The sequence below is a fragment of the Anser cygnoides genome, chromosome 3, assembly GCF_040182565.1.
Source record: "Anser cygnoides isolate HZ-2024a breed goose chromosome 3, Taihu_goose_T2T_genome, whole genome shotgun sequence".
In the NCBI taxonomy this organism is placed as follows: domain Eukaryota; kingdom Metazoa; phylum Chordata; class Aves; order Anseriformes; family Anatidae; genus Anser; species Anser cygnoides.
In genome coordinates, this window is record NC_089875.1 from 46,453,931 (window position 1) to 46,477,657 (window position 23,727).

Here is a 23,727-nt window from a genome sequence, read left to right on the forward strand (position 1 = left end):
TCAACAGTATTTTACATTGTTTATTCTCATCAGTTCATTTTTTAAATCCTCCTTATCAATAACCATCTCTAATACCCCAAAGAAACCACAGTGAGGTTCTCAGAAAATAACATGATCCAGTGAATGAAGACCAGTAATTAAACAGGAACTTCACCAATAACTTCATGCCAACATCCTAATTTTTGGAAAATCCCACTGCAAAGAAGACCAGATTCTCCAACCCACTGGCCACAACTACCATAGGAAGGAAATGGCAACAGACATTCAAGCACTCCCTTCACATTTCAGAATGCAGCCTACAACAGCCTACACTAAAATGCCTGGTATGTATCACCTATATCTTGGTAGAACTGTGTCAAGGCTTAGACTTATACCCATTTAAGTATTTGGGGTTTATTTTAGCAATTTATTTTAGGAATGAAAATATTTTTACTAGTCAAATTCTGATACACAGAGCAAGCCTCTCAGGGTTGGAAAATGTGGTGAGTAGAAATTCCACCAGAGATGGCCTTTATGGATTCAAAATGCTGACTCTGGGATAACTGAGTCGTCAGAAAAGCCGATACCAAAAGCACACAACTATTCCTGCTGACTGGTATGTGCATGTGTACACACACACACATATATATATATATATTTTATATAGATGGGTACAGATATTGTGTTCAAATACTTTAGGGATTATGATTAGAGTTGACAGAAACACCAGCAATGACATAAAAAGTGATTTTGTATGGGCATCTGAGGGATACAGGGTATAGCCATTGTCAACAAAGTATTCAGAATTTGACCTTCACATAGCACTTGTATTTTTATTTTTATTTGGTTTCAGTAAAAGTGCACTATGGCAAGGCCATTATAGTATGTACCAAAGTGACTTTTAAAAGATATTGGCTCTTAAAACTTGCAGTCAAAAAAATGTAGAGGCTGGCTTAGGTTCCCTCAAGAGTCTTGCTGAAATTCAAACGTCTGTAAACCTAATTCAGATCTGTGCTATTCTAAACAGAGTTATCACCAAAGTTTATTTGCTATTAATTATTCACCTTCCTTTTAGAAAATTCATCCAGAAACATGAAGGACATGGGTTTTGAATTCACAGCTTAGCTGAGGACAGACCTCCAAGCATCCTGCAGGAGGTATTGCCATAGACAGGAATACTGGCAGCAATTAAGACCCTATTTCCAAAATAATCTTGCCGAGCTTCTCCTTCCTAGAAAGATCCTGTGATGAGAGGAACTAGTGCCCAGGACTAGTATTCAATACACTTCTACCTAGGATACATTTTAAATGTAGGATACAACAATTTACAGCAATTTACAGCAAAGAAATCTATGACCCTAAATAATGAAGCTCTCCATGTCATCCGATGTAGACTACGTCATATTGATGTAGAGATTGATTAAACTATGCAAAGCAAGAGCTGAAGAAGGATGAGACTTCAAATCATGTTTTTCTAAAACCTTCTAGAAGGGAGGGGAGGCTGTGATGTTCAACAACTACCCAGCAGTGTTGAAATGATTTGAAAAAAGTCAGTCAGTGGGGTTCACTAGAGGCAAATAAATCTCACAGTTCTGGACAAATAAATTTCCTAGCTTGTCAGTTTACTTAGCTTTGAAATACGGCTTTCCCAGGGGCATTTGCTCTAACCACTGATTTTCCAGACCTCTCTGAGCACTTGGGCAAAAGAAAGCAATTACATGGTCACGGCTGCCCGCAGTTGCAGGGGACCGGACCTGTAAACACACAAGGTCCTTCCCAGGGACAAGCGAGGCTGGAATTAATGTGTGTGAACAGCAAATTGGGCACTGCCCTGGAGCTCTTTCCCAGGTGGGCTGACTTTATTTCAGAAGTAACAAAAGAGGCAGGAAAATTACTCAGAGCATGGCGGTTTTAAGAATTTTTCCAGCTCCAGCACACATACATAATCTATTAGGCACTGTGGGTCAGTAGGATTATGAAATACCCAACTTAAGGGAGAGGATCCTCCTTTTGTCTTACTAGGATCTCCACTGGAGTGGAAAGGTGGAGAAATAACTACGTCCAGTCCCAGGGTTAACAGGAAACTGCCACGGATGAGTGAAATTCAGCAACAAAAAGGGTAGGGCTTGGAGAAATTCATCACGAATCTCATCTTCATCTTCTCTTTATCTACAAGCCAAATTCACACAGTATTTCTGTGAGCGCTGTCATATAAGCCCAAACACATTTTCTCCAAGGAGATACGCTAGTGAAAGCAAAACAACAGCAGCATTTCAAGGAAAAAAAAAATAAAAAATAAAAAATCTGGCAGCATCGTTAGGGCCATTTAGCGTAACTTTCCTGCAGCCCAGTGATCAGACATTTACCAGAGTGCGCTGGGCTGGTGTCGGCCCCCTCCCCGCGATGTGAAGGATGCGAGGGAGCCGAGGACAACACGGAGGCGGTGCCAGGAGGTGGCACTGCGGCTCTGCAGCAGCAGCCGGCCCCGCCAGCTCGCCCAGCGCACAGGGCTGCAGCCACCAAAAAACAAACAAAAAAAAACCAAACCTGCTCCACACGACACAGGAACATCACCTTTTTCTGACTCTCGCTGTAGCAGGATTTTTCTGATGGGTCACTCATACCAAGGACGTCTTTCAGTGAACTCCCACTGCAGGAAGACGTGCCTCATGGCCCACTGAACCCACTTCTTGTCTCAGTATTTCATCTTCTTTCTGCCTTCCCTCTGAGGGGCAGGCTCGGGCTGTCCCTTTTGATTACCCATCCTCGTTTATGGCTCTTCTCCACCAGCAGACAACAAAAAGTTCTTTATGTCCTGCCCCTTCTCCAACTTTCTGGCTAGCAGCCACCACAGCACTACTGATCTTATTGTCAACATCATCTCCAGCCCCTTGCTATCTCCCATGATCTGTGCTTCCCTGGGGCTCCTGCCTGCTTTCGCCTCACTGGGCTGCTACCTCATGGGTCTGCAGGCTCCATTCTTCAGCTTCTTTGCACCCGCTTGCTTCCTGTTCAGGGTGGTGGTCCCTTGGATCCTGTGTCCTGTAGGATGTCATTCCCCAGGAGCTGCAGCAGGCAAGCTTGTCAGGGGAAAGCAGCGTGTTGGCCACCCAGCCCACCAAACCCTAGCACATCACAAGGCAACACTGGCAGGAAAATATCCCTCCTTCACGTCTGCCATGGAGCCCTTCCTTGTCTGCACTCATAACTCAGTGTTGTCATTGCTCTGTGAGTCCTCATGGGGAAGCAGCTTTCCTTCACGTGATTTAGGGTTGAACCATCTGAACCCTGCATCAGTCGTAGGTGGTTTGTGGCCTCAGCACAGCACACGAGTTCTCGCAGACACTGCAACACGGAGCTTCTACCTCCTGATCACAGCTTTTCTGTGGGTGCTCATCGGAGAATCCCCTTCCTGGAGATTAACTAGGACCACACTGTTCATATCAATAAGAGGACACTGGTTTATTAGGGGCTGCAAGAAGCTGCAAAGTTTCCTTTTGTAATTCAGAACATCTCTGGAGCTCACAGAGCCTCCAGCTGAATGTGAGCTACCTGCTGTACATCTCTGAACATGTCACCCAGCATTCCAGAGAAAACGAGAGAGATTTAATTTCAAAACTGGATGAAAAGTGAACACCTTCTTCTCTAGGTCTGCAGTATAAGGCCCCGTGTTTGCGGAATGGAAATCTGGGGTAACAAGGCTGATGTCACTGTTTAACTAGTGAAACTGAGGGAAGACTTTGACTCACTAATTCCAGCATTCAGCTGAACAATGCAATATTCCCTTGGGTCATAGCCTTAGGAAAGTAGTGCCCGTTATTTAATTGGTTCATTAAGATGGTGCCACTCAAGAATCAGCCTGTCAGCAGACTAAATCTGCCCAAGCCTCACATGCCTCAGCACATTTCTTCGTGGCAATGTTGCAAGTTTGCTAGATTCATACAGCTCTTAAGACATGCTTTTCAAAGCTAGCTTGCCCTCTTATGCCTAAAAATAATTGCAGGTGGGGTTTATAATTGCTAGGACAAGTTGCAACTCTTACACATCAAACTACCCTACTGTCTCTGCAAGGCTAGCACCAGGAAATAATCCCCTAGTGCACTGGAATAATGTTGTTAACAAGTCAAGCACTCAACAAGTCAAGTTGGGAAAAGCACTCAAAAGCTGGGAAAAGCAAGAACAGAAGCATTCTGTGCACACCTACACCAGCCTCTTTGTCAGTACCACTTGGACACCAGAACTACTTGATCATGTAAGAACCTAACCTAGCATCACAGCTGACCCTGCTTTGAGCATGGGTTGGACCATATGACCTCTGAGACCCTCTCCAAGCAAAAGTATGCTGTGGTCTATAAAAATTTTCCTACAATTTTTGCCCTTGGGTACATGTTTTTTCCTGCACATGTAATAAATTGTGACCGCTTATTTAATGACCAGCATTTCATAATTCTCCTAGTGGGTGTCCTCCAGGCTTGAACAGTGTAGATGTGTTCATGGAGCAACTCCCCAAGATTCTGGACACCTGAGCTCCACCATGCCACACCAGCACCTCAGTGGTCCTCACAGACCTACAGGAGGTCTTCTGCACCTTCAGGAGGGCCCAGGTCACTGGGGGCTGCTGAAATGGTGCCTGTTAAAACACTCACCTCTACTCTGCTTTGAAAAGCATCAGCCTGGCTGCAAGCACTGCCCAGGTGCTCGTGGAGCAGCTGCCAAACCACTAATTTAGAGCCCAGCAAACAAAGTACTAATTCCAGGTTAACTTCAGCAAGACAAACTTTAAACTAGACTATAGCAATACTGCACAAAACAAACTTCAGGAGGAAGGAAATAGCTTTGCACCACCAGCTGCCTCTACTAGTGACAATGGTGATCCTAGCTACAGGAAAAAAAATAGTTTGGATATAATTTATATAGACAAAGAACCTAATTTCATCATAACTGCATGGCTGTTTTGTATCCCTAAGGAACACTGAATGACACTTGGCTGTAATTTTGACCAGAGCAGAAGTTGACTCTTAATAGTCTTCATATCTTTTACTGTGCATAGCAGGGAAAACGAGTGCTGAGCAATGTGGAAAACAGAGCAAAACCTGCCAGATGCCACCATACAAAGCAAGAAGTGTACAGACAGAATAAGATGCTCTATAACCATTCATTTTTGCTCCTTTTCAAATTAGGGAAAGGAGTGTGCATAGTAGGGTTCAGAGTACTTTTATACCTTACTTTACAGATCATCATCACCCCTATTAGAAAGTTCCTGGCATGATGAAATAAAGTCGTGTAAAGCAGGGAAGAAAAAGAAAAAATAAACATTTTTTTTTAAAACTTACACCATCCCAAATGAGCATCAGGCATGACTGAACCAGAGCACACACAATGGAAATGCTGAAGCTACACAAGGAATGCTGCAGTGCATAAAGGTGGCAGAAATGTGGCCAAGTGAAGTACAGACAGAGACAGGCAAGCATCCAGCCAGAAAAAACAGGTGCTCACTGTATATTTTACTTGCCTGATTTAAGTAAAACAGTATCAGCTCAAATGTCAGCTTGTCAAAGAGAGAAAGATTTCCGGAGCAGGATCACCCTTCTAGCCTGTGTTTATAGAGTCCCTAGGTTAAGAGGCACTTGGTTCATGGCTCCTGGGAGCTACCACAGTACTGAAAAGTAAACATAAATAACACAGCTAAGAGACATCTTCAGAAGCCTGCATCTCATTCTGAGAGCCCCGCGTGATACGCACACCCCCCTGGGACTAATATTTCCTTTAAATCTGAGGCTCAGCATTCGCCCTCTTGAAGAGAGTATTTATTTAAAATTTCCTCCAGCCTCCCAGGCAAAACCGCTGGCAGCCCCGCTCCCTGACACAGCCCTGGCCTCCTGGCTGAGCGCCAGCCCTCGGCGTTTCGCTGCTGTGTCCCCAGCCTGGGGAGCGCTGACAGCCGGGAGCACGGCCCTGGCTGCACGCATACACACACAGCTGCATCTCCTCCGTGTGCTTCAGCCGACCTCAGGAGGAGAAGAGGACAGGAGTTACCCATGAGGGAGAGGAGACAGCAGCCAGCCCCCAGACCAGCCTGCTGAAACTATACAGCTGTGCCCCCTCCCAGAGCAGGAGACTTTTCTGATGCTGTTGAGAGCATCTCCAGATCAGTGCTGCTCTTTTCGTCCATGGCCTCCCTCCACTTCGATTCCTTAGACAGATTATGGGGTCAAAGCCAAACCTGAAGGAAACCATTTCAGCAGTTTACTGCAAATGAAGTGCAGGCAGGTGGGGACTGCTGTGCAACGAGACCGTCCCGGCTGCAGATGCAGCACCCTGCCTCACAGAGGAAGTTCCAGAGGAGCCTGTGCAAGACCTGAGAGCAGGCAGATGTGCTGCCTTCCCTTCCCTGTCTGATCTCTGCCTTAAAAATTGGCAAAAAATTTGGAAACGTCCAAGTGTGACGTATCTAGTGATCGTGTCTGTCGACTGAAGCAGGAGTAGTCCTGACACCTGGCTACTGGCACTTTTAATCTGATTGTCTCTGTACAATTAGCTTTATTGACTGACCTTACCCACGTTGTTTGCCAGTGAGATGAACGCACACGTGCTATTTGCTGTCTTATCACTTGGTTGAGTGGGGTTATAAAACACGAGGAAACTATGACGAGTGCATGTCTTTAACCATCGTTACAGCTAAGAGCAGTTCTGTATCTGGCCAGGGCTTCAGGAAATATCTGCAGATGGCTATTTCCTGTCTTGAAGAGCACTCTTCTCACCTACACAATATGCTCCCACTGGTTATCACAAAACAAATATATTTATTATCTGTCTTGTCTAATTTCCATAATGCTGTAGTATCTTCTCAATATTAACATTCTTAGCACGTTTCCACTTAGTAAACAAAGCTTGTAAAGAGCAGTAAAATGCTGATAAAAAGGCAAATAATTAGTAATCCATTTATGTCGTTTGTGTTTATTCTCTGCTGAAGGTGGACAATGCCTATTTCGTTAATGATCTCTCAAATCTATTAAGGAAGCATCCAGAAATAAGCTCTCTGCACTTAAAGCAAGTTAGTACCTTCACAAAATGCTACCAAACCAATCTACAGTAAACTAGGGTGCACAATAGAATAGTTTGCAAGAAAGCGAAGGAGAAAACATCTCATTGAAATTTCAGGGTGATTTATATCAACAGATTGTTCACATCCTGAATTGCCACTAGGAAATGAAAAGCAACAGGAAAAAGTCAGGGGAGATTTTGAGACCACATCTTTTAAGCTTCTTCTTCAGCTGGAGTCAGCTCTGCTAACCTGAGCAAAGTTGCGTTAGCTCACGTGCAGTGAGGAACTCCTGTCCTCTTGGGAAAAGGTCACTTCCAGCAGCAGAATAATACGTAACAGTATACAAACCTCTAACCTTCAACAGATGGATATCACCTTGAGTTGTGATCAGCCTTCCCTGACCACTCCTCTGAAAAGAAGGGCCCTCACCAACCTGGGAGTTAACCATAGTTAACAACATTGCTCTGAAAAGCAGTGTATTTTCTAGTCTTTTCCAGTGTCTCCCTCTCAAAATCTTCCTGGGACCAGCTGCAATCAAGGGAGTGAATAGTAGTACCTTCTTTTCTCTTCCAAGCTTCCTCTCCATAACTTCCAGAGCTTGGCAAGTAATCAGTCAGCATAAAATATTCTTTGACCAGGGTTGATCGACTTCGGCAACCATTCTGGTGCCACAGTGTGCAATGCCAAGCCAGTTATTTTCCTTATCAATCCCATAAGGATTTAGACCAGGATGCATAAACAAAGGAGCAGGGAATAAGGAGGTGGAGCTGGGAGATGGGTGGACCCCTGAGGACAGCGGTGTTCAAACACCATTTAGAAAGGGATTAGCAATATCAGCTCCTGGAGAGGGAAAGCTACAAAAATGCCACGCATTAAAGGTTTTGAAAAAGATTTCTTCACAGCTTTCCCTCCACCTCTCCCATTCAACCTACTGTAGACTTTGCAACTCTAATCTAGTGAGTGGCTTACCTCCAAGTCTCTTGACTGTGATCCGGCCTCTCTGTGTAAGACAGAGGATGCCATTGTTCCCCACACATTGTGGCAACCGTTCCTCCTTGCCCTGAGTTTTAGAAATATAAATCAGCTAGAGATAAAGGGTGCTTGAAACAATAGTCATTGTACAGTAGTTACAGCCTTTTCTTGCTTACAATAATGAAATGTCAGTGAGAGTAGACCAAGAATAATGAAACTACAGGAGGAATGAATCCCAACTGAAAAGCCCAGAGAGCTTCTAAAACAAGAGAATCCAGACATGGAAGCAGAAGCACATGTTTAAGCAACTCAGACTCATTGCATTGTGCTTCTAACCTCAGCAGAACTGTAGGAAAACATGACAATTTGTGCAGAAAAAAAGTATTAATATGTTAAAATGTTGTGACATTTTACACGCCTTTTTATCAAAAATGGGAATAAAGAGTGAATAAGAAAACAAATAAAAATGGTATCTAAGAGGAAAAAGGATTAAGAGATAGTAAATCACCCCTTTTGATTCCCAAAGGGGCAATTTATTACAGGGAGAAAAGCTGAGAGGCAAATATTCTCCCCCAGTCAGTTAATTAGCTGGTTTTGTAGTCAGGGCCTGTTAGCCTTAGTTGTTTCCACCAGCATTATCAATATGTGGGCAGAGCTGCACAGACCACGTGACAATAGAGAATTCTGTTATTAGGCTGAAGTCTTCAAGACAAGAGCAATGAAAATTAAAAAATGGTAGAAAAAGACAGCAGAACCAGGTAGATATTTCTGTGGTTCCAAATTGCCATCTGACTGTTCGGAGGGTATGTGATGAGCCATGTTCATTCACCATGTGTCTTCCCAAGCAACATACAACATGTTCCTTCTCCTGTCATTGGCCACAATATCCTCAGTCCTGCAGATTTATTAGAAAAAAAGAGGAAAGCAAGCTGAAGATGGCCACTAAGGTGAAGCCTGCATGTAGGCAATAAAGTTTAAACAGTTTTTTGGCCACTAGTCATGTTGAAATTTTGATAACAGCATGGCCATGTGATGTTTGGCATGTTAGTAGTTCGGGCTCTTTCTGGTGACTGGCCAATATGAACAGCTTAAGATATGACTGAAAACCTTAACCTGTAAAAGATACTTTGAGCAAGCAATCCTTCCCTCTCTTTGTGTAAACTTGGTGAAAGATGCCAGCTAGAAAGTTGTGGAGATCTGACTCCCCATACTATTCTCCCCCTATGTCAGGAAGTGATTGGGTCTAAAAAGCACTCAGGCCCTCATACTTTTCTAAGGAATGGATGCAGTCAGTGTCAAAGCACTGTCTTCACATTGTCCTTCAAGAGGGGTAAGAGAGCAAGACAGCTCAATGCCTACTGAGAGCACCCAGAACATGACGATGCCCGGAGCCAGAACACCACCATTTTGGACTGATACATTCGTAGATGCCCAAATGTGCTTTCCACAGTGCAATTCTGAGTGTTTCTTGAGACACACTGAAGTGTTTGGCGCTTATGGAAGGCTTTTTTGAATGACTGAAGCCAAACTTTCCCAACATGTGGTGGTGGTTGGAGAGAGCACCTGCACACTATAATGCTCTGCTTTCTCAGTTTGTTTCATATCTCACTGGAAACTTCTCAGGTTTAGCAGGGAATGACTATTGGCAATAAATCAATACAAACCACCCTTCAGTTGCGGAAGTGCACTCAGAGCAATTATTTAGCATTTGTGTGAGAACTTATCTCCTTCACCAAAGCCAGTTATTTATGATGTATTTTTGATTTATGAATAAGACTTCTGTTTGGGAAAAAAAAAAAAAAAAAAAGGAATAAAGAAATGCTAGCTTGCCTGGCAACAAGCCTGTAATTATTTGGAATTTGGTGTGGGTGTGGTAAATCAGTGAAGCATACTCCCTGTATTTATTTAACAAATAAGTATACCTCTAGCACATTTGGCTGCCAACTTGTGATGATAATGAAGTTTGTTATTGAAATAACTCATCTTGCCTAAGGAAGGACAAAAAACAGATCAAACACACTTGAACTATGCCGCCCTTGCACACTATTGCTCCAACCTTTTGAGTTTCAGCTCTCCTTGAGGAAAAAAAGCTTCACACCACTCTGTGCAAAGATGCAATATTAGAAAAAAACACTCAAATTTGCCATTTTTAAGTTTGGATGAACTACCTTCACACCAAGTGTTTAGAACCCATGAGCAGAGCCCTTTGAGCAGTAGCGAGGCAGCACTGGAAGTCACACCGTGCAGATGTCACAGCTGCAAAAAAAATGCAGAGTGCTTACTTTTTGTTTCTGGAGGCCAATGCCAACTCTTTCTGTCTCCTATGAAATTTTCAGCATTTCTCCTCCAGCACACCCAGCTTTAGTCATTTATTTGGCAGCCTGTGTCTTGGAAGGTGATATCTTAAGGTTCCTGGTCAACTCTGCACCATAATTGGAGATGCCTTTGTTAAGCCATAAAAGTGTTAGTAAAATATAACTACATTAAAATATAGAACAGAGATGCCATGTTTGCTTCACCAAGCCAGACATGTCATTTGTATAATGTGTTCACACAGTAACTGCAAATGTTTGTGCCATGTAGACAGGGTGTACAAAAGTGAGCAAAGATACCTGTTTGTGCATTGAATAACCCTGTCTTCCTGGGGTGATCACAATTACCAGCTGGATCAATTAGACATATGAGCACAAATATCATTTAAGCAGGTGTTCTGTGCCTCAGATCATGTGCTGCTGTTGTCCATTAAACTGTGAACCTATTAAATTTGATGGGATAAATTTCCTCGCAGATCTTGGGCACAGAACAATTCTTAAGACATATTGGTAATGCCTAAGAAGGTGTGAGGGGAGGAGTGGCAGAAAAGTAACCAGTATCATGATCTTACGACATCCCATGTTGTAGCAATAACTCCTCCTGAGCCCCAGATAGAAATTTTACAGACCTCTTACATTAGTTGTAAAAAAGAACTTTTTCTTTGATTTGGGTATCAAATAAAGCCCCCATGCAACCCAGCACTTGTGATATCTGATACAGGAGAGCTTTATGTCATTCCTGGAAAAAAATAGTTGTTAAGCAGACATGATTTTCCTTTTTTAAGATATTTTAAGAAAGTCTTTTGAATCATTCAAAAGCTGTATCTCTTGAGTCTCCTCCATTTCTAGTTTGAAGCTTAGGGCAAAATATTCATTACCTGTAGTGGGACCTACAGCTCTGATCTGCTGTCTCTGTCAGGTTAAGGTGCTGTAGTTCAGGATGTAACCAGCTGTAGCTGCTTCTCTGCCCCACTGCCATGATCACATAAATACCAATGCTGTCCATAGCAGCTTGATCTCAGAGCTCCGACTCGGAGAATCCCTGCCAGATATGAAGATAAGAACTGTTGGTGCCTAGCTGCCTGTCCCAGTCTCACAGATATTAAAGTTCTCACAGAAGCAGAGCTGGCAGAATAAATAGCCTGTCCTCTGCTAAACTGCCCAAGATCCCCACTCAAAACAATAATTTAATACATTAATTAAGTCAATCCTTACTAAGATAGACTGAGCCATGGCAGGTGAGGAGCAATCACAGCATCTGTCCTGCCATTGCCCTGGAGGGAGGGATGCTCCCCAGCTAGATCAGGGGCAGACAGCTGGGGCTAGGAACAGCTTCATCGGGTGCTATAGCAAGTGCTGACAGGAGTCATGAATTTGGGCTTCAAAGGTCAATCTCAGCCCAAATCCCACAAAGGGAACTATTGGCTTTATGTGACTGCAGCAGAGAAGTGCTCTTTCTAGCATGGTAGTGTGCTGGCTGTACTGTCTAACCTTCTCCATTGCTTTTCTTTTAATTTGCAGCTGGAGTAGGAAAGGTCACAATTTCTAATCAGATGCATACATGACTTCAGCATTGCTGGTGTATATACAAGCTAGAGAATGTATTCTATAACAGAATTCAAATCAGGTAAGATGTCTATTAAATGTTTCCTTTTTTGGTATGTCTTTAAAAGTATATACATATGTTTTATTCTCATAGGCTGTCAAGTGTTGGCCTCCGATTGCCTATAATTCCATCTGCACCAGCTTGTTAACACCATCAGGGGCTCCTCCCTTCAAACCTTCTGCTCTTTATAGTATTGTTGGAAATAGATGGCTACAAAGTCACCCTGGAGATGCATGTTGTTGCCTAGCCAGGTTCAATTTGAATTTTAATGCAGTCAGGGCTTTAGCTTTGTTTTTCAGAGCTGATTTCAAATGAGGACTTTAGCTCCCTAACTAGCTATTCCAGTTTAAGTCTCTCCAAGGGCTCTATCATTGTGAGAAAGCTGCTCAAAGTATTTAAAGATAAGATTTACTGTACCCAAAATGGCTATGATTTCCCTGTTCTCATCCAATAATGTGCCTGTCTGGAGTTTTATTACTCTTCTTTCTTCCTTACTATCATTGCTTTCCTTTCCTCCACCTCTAATAGCTGAAGTGGATATCAGGGGTGTAGTACAGACAACAAAGACAATGCACAGTGGTTAGTATTTCTATCTCCTCTTGCAGGCTCACCAGCTATTTAAACGTGGAACAGTGTCCACTGTGCCAGTAAGAGGCTTGTGTTTTTTCAGGACTCTTCCTAGCAAACACCAAGTGTACACTGTCCATTGCAGAGGCCGGAGCAGAGCCACGGGATGCTCTCTGTGAAATCGAGCGCTGCAGCATGGCTTGTCTGCCCATTACTCAAAGAATGTTTCAAAAGCTTGTAAGTTTCTTGGTGAGAACAGGGCTGCCAGCTTGGAAGCTGGGCTGTCTGGACCCATACTTGAACGTGTTAAGTGATTCCTGTTCTCTATTTTCCTGAGATACCGCAGGTGGTACAGATACATTTGAGAGGTGATGTGATAAAAATACAAATAAGATAAACCAGCTGAACAATACTCTCCTGAGTTGAAAACAACTGGCCATTGTTGCAGCCTCCTCCTTTGCTTTCTTATCTTGTGTGAAAAATACCTGTGGCTCTCAAAGCACATTTCAAATATGAAGGAAAGAGTGAGGCCAGGTCTACAGAGCAAACTTCTCCTGGCAAGGCTACATCTGCCGAGGGTGTGAAGAACAGTGTTCCCTTACAGACATATCTACACTGGCCAAGAGCTCCTACGTAGGCTTAGTTGTACAACCAAAACTTCACTTCCACCCTCTAACTTTAATCTCAGAGCTCCTGACAAAACTGAATATGTGTTAGGCATGTAGGTTCCCAACACGTGGTCATCGTGCAGAGAGGTGCCCTGGTGCCCCAGCTGCCCTGCTCCTGTTAGGGGTAGCAGGACCAGCCCTGGCTGCCCATGCGGAGCTCCCAGCCCCTGCAGTGCCCTAACAGGTTCTTCAAGGGCAAAAAAAAAAACATCCTAATCCCTAAATCGTGTACAGTTAAAACTCAGAGACAAATTTCACTTCCCCTTTGGCTCCTCCTGAGAAGCAAAGTGAGACTGGGCTCTCATCCTCCTCCTGCTCCCGACTGAGTACCAAAACCACCTCCAAACTGGATTCACAGCACATCATGCACGAGCCCTTGGACATAACTTGCTCAGAAATTTGTTTCTAGGGAAACAAGTGTGCCAGTTGTATTAGTGAACTGTCTGACATATATAGGTACATATAAGGAAAGGGTTAAAAGTCTTTATCAGGCAGACATGCTTCCTGTCTTCCTGAGGGCTGGAAAGTCAGGTTGGGTAACATGAGTGCCACGTCCACCTTGAACAGAAGAAACGTCTGAGCTCACCTGACAAATGGGCTGAGGAACGAGAGGCCCCCGTGAGCAAAATCTCATGTGTGGTCAGAAGGCTAACGACAGACTGGGTTGCAGGCTTGGTGCCCGAGGCCAGTGCAAATGAAGGGTGGCCCAAAATGAGAATAACACAGGTTTGTGCTTTTTCCCACGTGCTTCGTTAATGTGTAGCGTTGCTGAGTAAATGATGTAAGCCAAATGTAACGACTGTTCTGACTCCAGTCTTGCCATTTTTATACTTCTTGGTATCTAAAAAACTACTACAGCGTGGGTAACCGGAGTGACAAGCCTTCACACCTTGAAAGTAACAAGCAGCTCAGGTAAGCCCAAAAAAGCCTTCATTTTAACAAATGCATAAAGTCAGTAAGGCTCCAAGGACTGAGCACAGCACAGAGCCGGGTGCTGCAGCTCTGCTGTCTCACCCCCCGGCACCGACCTGGTCAGCCCCGAGGCCTGCAAGCACTCTCCAGGCAACTTCTGTGCCCGGGAGCTGCTGCGAGCCGGGCCGATCCCTTTGGGCAGCTCACCACCTTGTTCACCCTGCTTTGGAGGCAAGGGGCTGAGGAGCGTGGGTGCAGAAGATAGGCCTGGGCACCTCTACCTTGCTCAACCAGCTACAGGCCTCGCGTCGTCACTCGACTTCACATCACTGTGGCCCCTCTGACACCAGAGATATTTTCCCCGGATCAAATGAGCCAGGACTTTGCCGCAAACTTGTTCCAAAGTTGTGCTGAAGGCGTAGCTCTCAGCTGGCTTTGGGCACAGGGTTTCTGCTGGCAGGACGTCAACACGAGCAGCGCGGCTCCCTGCCGCACGTAGCCCTCTCGTCACCAGGCAGGTACCGGGACCGAGCACAGCAGGCAGCTCGTGCTGGAGGCTTTCTTCTCAGCCTTTGAAGAACAAACAAAAGACAGGGAAAAAAAGAAAGCCTTGAAACTTCTCAATTAAGCAGGATCCGTGGTTTAATACTTATCTCTGGGTGTGAGACAAGAAGAGGTTGACTAACTTGTAAGTTGAATGCGAGGAGAGGAAGGAAGGTAAGCGCAGTGTGTAGACATTCACCGTGTTCCCAGTGGCCACACCACATGTATTTCTTTGATTCCTTAGAGCTCAGCTACAACTCCACTGAAGTATGCGAATATATAAATAACATACAGCTCATACTTGAGGCTTTGCACAGCTGGGTCTCTCCTCAGCACCACTGATAAAGTGTGACTCACAATGAAGCACCAAGAGGAGCCTACTTGGCTGTCTTTGAGGTCCGAGGCTACAAAAATAAACGTTTTCTTCCACCTTTGCAAAATCTAAACTTTTAGACAAAAGTCTTTAAAAAACAGCTGAGTCGTTGACTTTTTAAACTTCATAAATTGAAATAATTTAAATTAATACTGAGCATAAAGCATGAAGGAAATGTTTTATATAAGACTAAATACTTGGTTTAAAGTGCTACAGTATCATTAAGCTCCTGTTCACATATTTAGTTACCTAATGAAAAAGCAGAGAAGAATCCTATGAAGAGAGACAGAGTGTATCTATAAGGTATATATATATATAAAAAAAAAAAAAGATAAATTGCGAAAATACATTTTTGGGATGCTATCCTTCCTGAGATGAGAATGAAGAAATAACAGAGTAGCCTTTCACAGCTACATTTGCTAAAGGCTCAGCTCACAATGTCATTTCCAGACTAAGCTGAGCACCCAGCCTCCTGGAGCATTTCTGATCTGTGCATCAGAGAGGCCTACAGAGAGCAGAGCTGGTTGTAAGCTTATATTCCAGGCACTGCCAGGCTCTCTGGTGCTCTTCGTTCCTTGCTTCCACTGCAGAACACAACGGTGGCTTGGGTCTATGATTTGTAGGTTTGTGTCATGCTGGGCTGGTGTTATACCAACCAAACCACCACCAGGCATAGCGAGGTTGTACCAGGCGGGGATTGAGCAAGTCCATGCTGTCTGACTGTATCACAAACCGTGGAAGGGGAGTTTGAGAGGTAGGCAATTACAGCAGGATCTCCAGCATGATTTACAGCCATGGCAACAAAATCTTTCTCTCATTCCATTATTTTTAAGACGTACATAGATGACTTCTTACATTATTCATTAAAAAAAAAAAAAAAAAAAAAGGAAAAGCAGTTCTGTGATGTAGAAAATGTTTTTATGCTGGCATGGACTATATATCACAAGCTGACACAGTGGTGGTGAAATGGTGGGCGCAGAGTAGAGATTACTGGAAGCTTATTGTAGCAACTATCTACCACATCTTTTGGGATTGCTGCAGCCAATTTATGGTCAACACTCTGCCACTGATGATGGGGACTTCTCATGCAAGGACAAAGATGTGAAAGAACAAATCACTTTCTACAGCGATTTTAAGGAGTCTGGTCAAACACTCCCACTCCAGGAGGTTACTGATCCTGTGCCAACTTTCCCTACAGATTCTGCACTGTAATATCGGGTCTTTGGCCATAGCAACAAAACTCACCATCCCCTCTCCCCCTTTCATACCTGAAGTCATATTTCCCTCTGTGCAACAGAACTCAAAACATTTCCATTTGATCTTTTTTTCATTTGTTTTTGTAGTTCCTCACATGTGCCTGAACCTTTACTTCTCTGCCATAGGAGATATTGCTGGTCTACCACTTACAGTGATCTCTGCAATATTTGAAGAAACTCAGCATGTTACAACTCCACCAGGGACCTTGGCCTGTTCTACCATTCATGTAGGACATTTGCTATGAGGAGAGGTCATGCCTATTCACTCAGGTGATGAAGGAAAACTCCTGATCAAGCCTGGTTTTTGGTCCTCCCTGGCCTTCTCCTGAGGATCATGACCACCCTTTAAGATGTTTCCATAAGAGGAGTCGGAGACTGGGGTAGGGATGCCTGTGATTCCTGCAGCAGGGTTGCATGCTCTTTCTCTTTTTCTCCCTTATAGAAGACAACCATAACGGGGACATGGCAGTAGCTGAGGCTCGTTTGAAGTAGAATCCTTAGTGCTCAAACTATGGCAGTAAATGCATGGAAAATAATTGTCAGGGAAAGAGGGATCATTCCTGTTTTTTGCTGTTCCCTAATACCATGTAAGCCTTTTTCTTTATAGCAGAAGTTTTGTGGTCACCTTTTAAAGTGCTACTTTTCCATTTCACTGAATATTCCTGTATTACACAAGGAGGAGAAAAACTTTATCTTCACATGTACAGACAAATTTCAACTACACCATTCACTCACTTGCATCCCTTCCTCACATGCTGCATTGCTTTTCGATTGTCTTCCCACTCCCTGAAATAAATATCTTCCTTATCTCTCAGTCTCACTTGAAATACGTTTCCCCATGCGTGACGCATACATGGCAGGGGTTCAGCAGCGGGGGCTGTGGAGACACCCAGGAGACACTCTAAGGGAGAATGATAGAGGGAAAGACAGCAGTGGAGGCATGGAGCTGGAGTTGCGCTCTTGGAAGGAGGAGATCCATGCCTACACAGGACACCCAGTGGGTGGCCCACACAAGCCCATAAGAAGCACTGAGGAGCAAGGACAACCGACAAGAATGATATGTGAACAAAGGAACCCCAGGAAGAAGCATGGAGGAGCAGCAGACCGAAACCATGATGCCTACCACCCCAGCCTCTGGGCTTACTGAGTGCAACCCACAGCAAGAGCAAGGGGAGGCAGGACACTGGAAGGGGGGAGGAGAGGCATTTAGCTGAAGCTGAGCCCAGGCAAGGGCGAGGAAAGGTGTATACTTACATGGTTGTTTAATTGTTTGTGTTTTCTTTTTCTCAATATCCAAATCGGTGATTAGAAACTTGCATTAACTGGCAATAAATTAGGTAAAAATTCCCTAAGCTGAGCCTGTTTTGCCAGTAACACCACACCGCTCAGCATTTTTTTCTTTGCCTCTTTTTCCTCCTTGCAAATAACCCTCGTGACACTGTGACACTGCCCTGGTGAAACCAGACTGTTTCCACGCAGCCACCAGCTTTTCTGTGCGGTCTAACACCCCATCCCTTCACCCACACTTATTCGTCGTTCAGCCTTGTGAGACCCAGGCTCCCAGCTAACAGAAGACCAAGTCACAGCAGGGGTCTGGTGAGCAGAGGGCACCTGGATGTGCTCAACAAAAGGGGGTTGCCCCATCTTTGCGCCCGTGTTGTGAACCCCCAGGTGGGACAGAGAGCAGCGTGGCTGAGGTCAGGCTGTGGCGTCCTGCTTTGTGACCAACGAGCTAGTGGAGCCCGAGAGAAATCTCAGCAGGATGCTTCCTGCTGAACTGAGGCACATCATTCATGTCTGTACTAAGGTACTAAGTACAAATTGGAAGGAATTGGCTTGCAATATTCTGTTTGCCTACGCTATCTCTCCTTGCATTATTCACAACCAAGTGTAGCAGATTAGTCTCACGCAGATCTTAACAAACTACTGAACAACTTTTTGGCCCATCTGCTCAAAAATTACTTCATAGCTTTATCCTGAATGCTCGTGTCTGTTCAAACATTTTATTTCTCATTTGAATTTATCTGCCTGCCCCTTCACCTATCACTCAGTATTGAGATACTGGAAAAAACAATTCATATGGAGCAAAACACACCATGGTCTTCTTGCTGTTCAGCCAGAGAAATACATCACTTGGCTCTGCTGCTATTCACACAAGAGCCAGAACCAGCAAGCATCAATGTATTCGAATAAAGGGCAAGCAATGGATTTTGCTACTACTCCGAAGGCTGCCTCAAGTCCTATCCTTTACCTACATACTAGCTGAGATCTAGTTTGAGGTCTCCTGGGGATCTAAGCAGTGTACAACCCTTGTGCTGGTTTTACACTCAGCCAAAAGCCTCCAAGGCTCAGCCCGCCCCTGTGGACCCCGTGGGATCTCCCTGCCGAGGGCGGGCAGGGGTGCTGAGCCCTGCCGGGGCGCACACCAGACGAGAGCTGCTGAGTCCAGCAGTGCGATCTGCTGAAAGACGTGAGCAGCCGGAGGGAGAGGAGACTCTGGGAGAGCCAAGTAAGCTCCTAGGGAGTGGTCGAGCTGAACTAACAAAATTCTTTCCCATGCACATGCCTAATACTTAAAATAATAAAAACACCTTTTGGGGACTACTGAGGCATGGGAAAGCCAAACAAAATCTGCTTTGGATTTGCTTTAGTCAGTGGCACAGGAATATCAGAGAGCCTGGTACGCGAACTGGAGATTTAAATACTACAAAACTCCTGAGACTGTGATAAAGACAGACTTTTATTTGCCAAGAGGGGATGTGCTTGTGCAATGTTCATAGCAGTGGTGGACTTACGCTCACTGACAGAGTGGAGTGGTGTTTCTCCCAGAACTAGTGGCATCGCTGTCTTTACTCAGCCCTCCTGCCATCTGCAGAGCCCCTTAGCAATATCATTCCCATGAAGGAAACATCAGAAGCAGGAGGGGACAGAAGGTCCTGGAGGACAGGCTCACCTTGCATCCTACTTGGCCTTTTCCTCTGGGGAGTGCTGTAAACACAGCAAGATACGCTTTGGGTCTGCCTTCAGCCGTGGGAACAGATTCAGACACGACGCGGAACACGATGCAGAGACATCTGAAACTGTTAGCTCGAATTCATCGCGGTGCAAACATTGCTGGACTGCTTCCAGACATGTTGTAGGACATCTGTGTACTGCTGCACACAGCTGAGCTTGGTCTCTCGCAGCTCAGGGATCCTTCCTTCACAGGGCAGGCAGCCTGCACGGACACAAGCAACCACTCTGCGGATGAACAACGGGACGAAGAGAGGTGTCGGGAGGCGAGGAGCAGCAGCAGCATTCGGTCACAACCAACACGGCTTAAAAGCACTGAACTGGAGATAAAAGGGGCTTACTACAGACGTGTCTCGGGTTATCCAGGGCCCCAAGAAGAATCCAGGCCATAGTTTGTTGATGTTGTAAATCCAGCTTTAGGGCTCTTGTTAGATCAAAACCACTGCATCCTCATGCCACAGGAGTTAAAAAGAATAAGTTGAAAGTAGCAGTAAGTACTATACTATCCAGCCTGCTCATTAACTGCAACAGTTTTCACAGGCATATGGCACAGCAATTTCTCTCCTCAGATGCTGTGTGAAGGGAAGATATAAAGAATCTCCAGAACAAGACTGCAAGGGGGAAAATAGCTGAACTGACAATGCATAATGTCATGTTTACAAAGTAAACAAACTGGGGAGACAAAAGCAAACCTTCTCTCAAGTCTTTAGTTAAAAGAGTGTTTTTTATAGCATGCAGCTTTTATAGCATGCAGCTAGCTATACCACCAGCGTGGCACAGATGGGACAGGGAGGTTTGAAAGAGATGTTCCTTTAAAGTGTTTGCCATGTGCTGCTATAGCACTAGCTATGTTTTAAAATCCTGTTTTAGGAACAAGCAGCGTCCACTGGATTACCAGCAGGCAAAGCCTGTCACCTAATTCATTTCCAGTAGCCACATGCAGGGGCACTGAGTTGCAGCACTCAGTGGCAGCCTGGACCTGCAGCCCCAATGGCCAAGAGCTGCAAACCAGCTACATAAACCCTCCCTACTACCTTCTCCTAAAGATGCTGAGCCTATTAACTTCCCCTAAAGATGCTGTCTGAGATGAAAAACTACGGGGCTCTGTAGTACTTCAGTGCTCTCCTCCTTGCCAAAAGCACCTGTTAAAGGATGCAAGCTACCTTGTGCAACTTCACCTTGCCTTACATGGGTGATGCTTTTCTGTGTGTAGAAGAAGAAACTCAAGCAACTGCTGCATGTGGACACCTTGTGTAATTAGAGGAGCATGACAGTATTAAAATTGGGTTCGCTAACGAAACCCACAAACAGGATCTCCATACCACTGACCCTTCTGCTACATCAACACACTGCAGAGCTACAAAGCCATGCTTTGCACTACTTCCTTGGTAAAGTTCTTGTTTAGCTTCTTCTTAACCAAAGATGAACCAGTTTTGCCTCTGCTGAGGCCAGCTCTGCCCGTACAAGGGGATAGAGTGGCAACGCCATGCACACACATACAGACGCACTTGCATTTACTAAACCTTGCCATGAGAAGTTGTCCTCAGTGACAATTTTTCTGCAAATAAACAAGGCTGCTTCAGTACAAACAGGGGCTCTGGAGGCAACGGTGTGAAGTTGTAGTGCTGTTCTTCAGAGCGGTAACCTGCCAGTGCAGAAGAAGAGGGAAAGAAGGACTGGGACAGACAGACAGATGGTTGTTTCGTGACATTAGGCCAGGAGGTGCTCCCCTCATCCCAGGTGTTAAACCTTCCACAGGATGGCCTGGCCACAGTTGCCCGGATGCACTGTATGAAATTACGCTTAAGATATTCAACACTAAGCCCATTCATCTCCTGAGACGTGGAAAATTCAGTCTTGGATCGGAACCTGTTTTTGTTGTTTTTTTTGTTTTTTTTTTTTTTTATTGGCAAAATACCCCGGAGCATGAACCTCTCAGCCCTCACACAAAGGTCCGGAGCGTTTGGCTTGCCGAGGGGTGGGCGAAGGCGGCGGGGGCGAGGTGGGGGGGATTATGCCTCGCCGTTGTTCTGCTGAAAGTGGGTTTGTTTCCGTCTCATAAAGTATGCAAGAATTTTCCCATGCTCTGCTCCTGGCCAGCCCCGAACAGCATGCTTTGCACATTAGCAGCTGATGCTGGAATGTGGTGTTCCCAGGGCAACTATTAACCCCCCATGGAGCCCAGCCAACCCCTCGCTATTGTGCGGGGCTTGACTGAAGGCTGCTTTGTTGGGTGATGTAATGCCATGTATGCAAACTAAGCCAGGGGCACAAATGGCACTTGGAAACTGTTCCCTGACTTCAAAGGACGGGCTGCGTGACTCCCAGTACGGCCGCCTCGCTCCAGCCCGCACCTTCCTGGCCGTATTGCGAGTGCTGTGCCACCTGCCATCGCGCCGCCGCGATGGGCCTGGCACTACGGTGCTGCCATCAGTATGTCCACACACCTTGCTCTGCAGCATGGGTATGCCTGTGGGAGGGTATATGTATGGGTCAGTAAACATACGGGTGGGTATACAACCCCACCTGGGTCTAGGGGATGCAGTCAGGCTTTAGGAGCTTTTTTCTGAATATTTTTTTCTTCGATACATGAATATGGGACTGAAGAGACTGCTGCACAGCAAGAAAGACAGCTGTCCTCTCAGACCCACATCCCATCTATGGACACAGCAGACTTCTGACCCACCATTTTCAGTAATTCATCTAATTCTACAGCACTGTACCCTCAAGAGATATGGCTTCATATTGATTAGAGACTGTCTCCCAAGAGCCGTGACTTGATGTAGACCTAATGCTGTATAAATGTAAAAAAATACATTTTTCTTGTCCCTGAAGCTTTGCTGGGTTCTGCAGGCAATGAATACTGAGAGGAGAATTGGAGGTTTGCCACCAGCTTCAAAAAGAGAGAGCAATGTTATTGTTACATTTAAAAAACATTTATTAGGTGGCTGTCTAATATAAGTTACATAAAATGTAGAACTAGAGCACATCAGGGATTGCAAGGACTAACCAGTTCCTTAACAACACCTTGGGTTTAGTGACAATCTCAGCATAAGACCACTCATAATAATATCCCAGATCAATTGAGAAACAATGGAAATGTGCCTGGTCTTCAAGCTTAGTTTCTGTTCTGAACAAGAAATTGTTGGAAGCATTTTGAAGGATACAAAAAAAAAAAAAAAGGAAAAAGGAAAATATGCAACAATCTTTACAATGCATGTTGGTTGTGCTATAGCAAACCAATATGTAACTCCAATTAGGACTGAGAAAACTCCCGCCTGAGAGCCAAAAGCACCCCAATTCCGTATCTATTTGCAGACTGCAGAGCACTTCAATACTGACATCTCGTCCTAGTACATTTTGGCCCCATTTCTTGAAGATATGTAGGGTGATGGAAGACGCATGTAGACATCAGTGAGTTAAGTGCCTAACATTCTGATGTGTGTTTCTTTCCGTCCACAGTTTTCAGTACCAGGACTTTGTCAAATGGTCTCCAAAATTTCCTGTAGCACTCCTGTGAGGCAGAAACGTCAAGTATAGCTATGATGTTTTTAACCAGTGCAAAATCAATAAATAAAAGGGCAAGTATTTTGGTCATACATTGCTGTCAGTGACAGAACTGGGACAATAGCCCAATGCATGCGGATGAGAAGAACTCATTTTGATTTCTGGAGGGCAAGGACCAAGGTGCCTCCCTCAGCCTCCTAGCTCACCTGCCATGAGGAAGGTGATTTCGTGATTACACAATTCTTCTGATGGGAATGAAAACTGAATAACAGTGCTCTCTGTAATAAGGACTCAAATGAAACAGCAAATGCATGCTTGAAAGACAAAAAATTCAAAGATACTCTTAAAACAACCTTATGATGCGGAAATAATAAAAAGTGAAAATAAAGCATATAACCTTAAGTCTGCACGTGTCCTTATCAGAATGGCAGCAGGAGGACTTCTGCATCAGTTATCTGGCTCCCTAAAAATGAAGCTGATGAGAAACTTCCTGACCTGCTCTAGTGAGACCCAATCCTGCTTCCCTTGAGGTTATACAAAGCTCCCATTACTTCCAGTGGGAACAGCTTAGCAGTCCTAGTGGTGTGAATGGATGCATTATAATGTCAGTAATAACAAATGTCATGCACATTCCATGATTAGCTAGAAAAATGATGCTAGGGTTAAATAGGCATGTCTCATTCAGATGCATGTCACCGAGCTGGACCCATCACCTAGGTACTGGATGCCATCTCTCCCTTTTTCTCCTTCTCCTATTGCTAAACATGCTAATCCTACGCAGCAACCAAACATCATTATTGCAGGCTTGTCCAAAAATTATGCAGAGACAATTAGCCTCATTGAAAAAGGTATCAAAGACCTCACAGTATCATTCATCTGTCCCTCGGTGCGCACGCACACACACAGGCATCCAAGGGATTTTAAACATAGCTAAAGACAGTGTTTTCATTAGTTCACTGTGAATGGCAGTGACTT

General features: G+C 44.7%; 1 long non-coding RNA gene across 2 annotated transcripts; it reads left to right on the top strand.

The window, feature by feature from the left end:
* Positions 1-13,371: 13,371 nt before the first annotated feature.
* On the top strand, positions 13,372-22,135 carry LOC136790416 (uncharacterized). 2 transcript variants are annotated; one of them, XR_010830299.1, is made up of 3 exons: positions 13,372-13,875; positions 14,008-14,061; positions 16,321-22,135. It is a non-coding gene; the product is annotated as an uncharacterized lncRNA (long non-coding RNA). The 2 variants fall into 2 exon arrangements; XR_010830300.1 differs by having other exon boundaries at positions 16,360-22,135.
* The last annotated feature ends 1,592 nt before the right edge of the window (positions 22,136-23,727 follow it).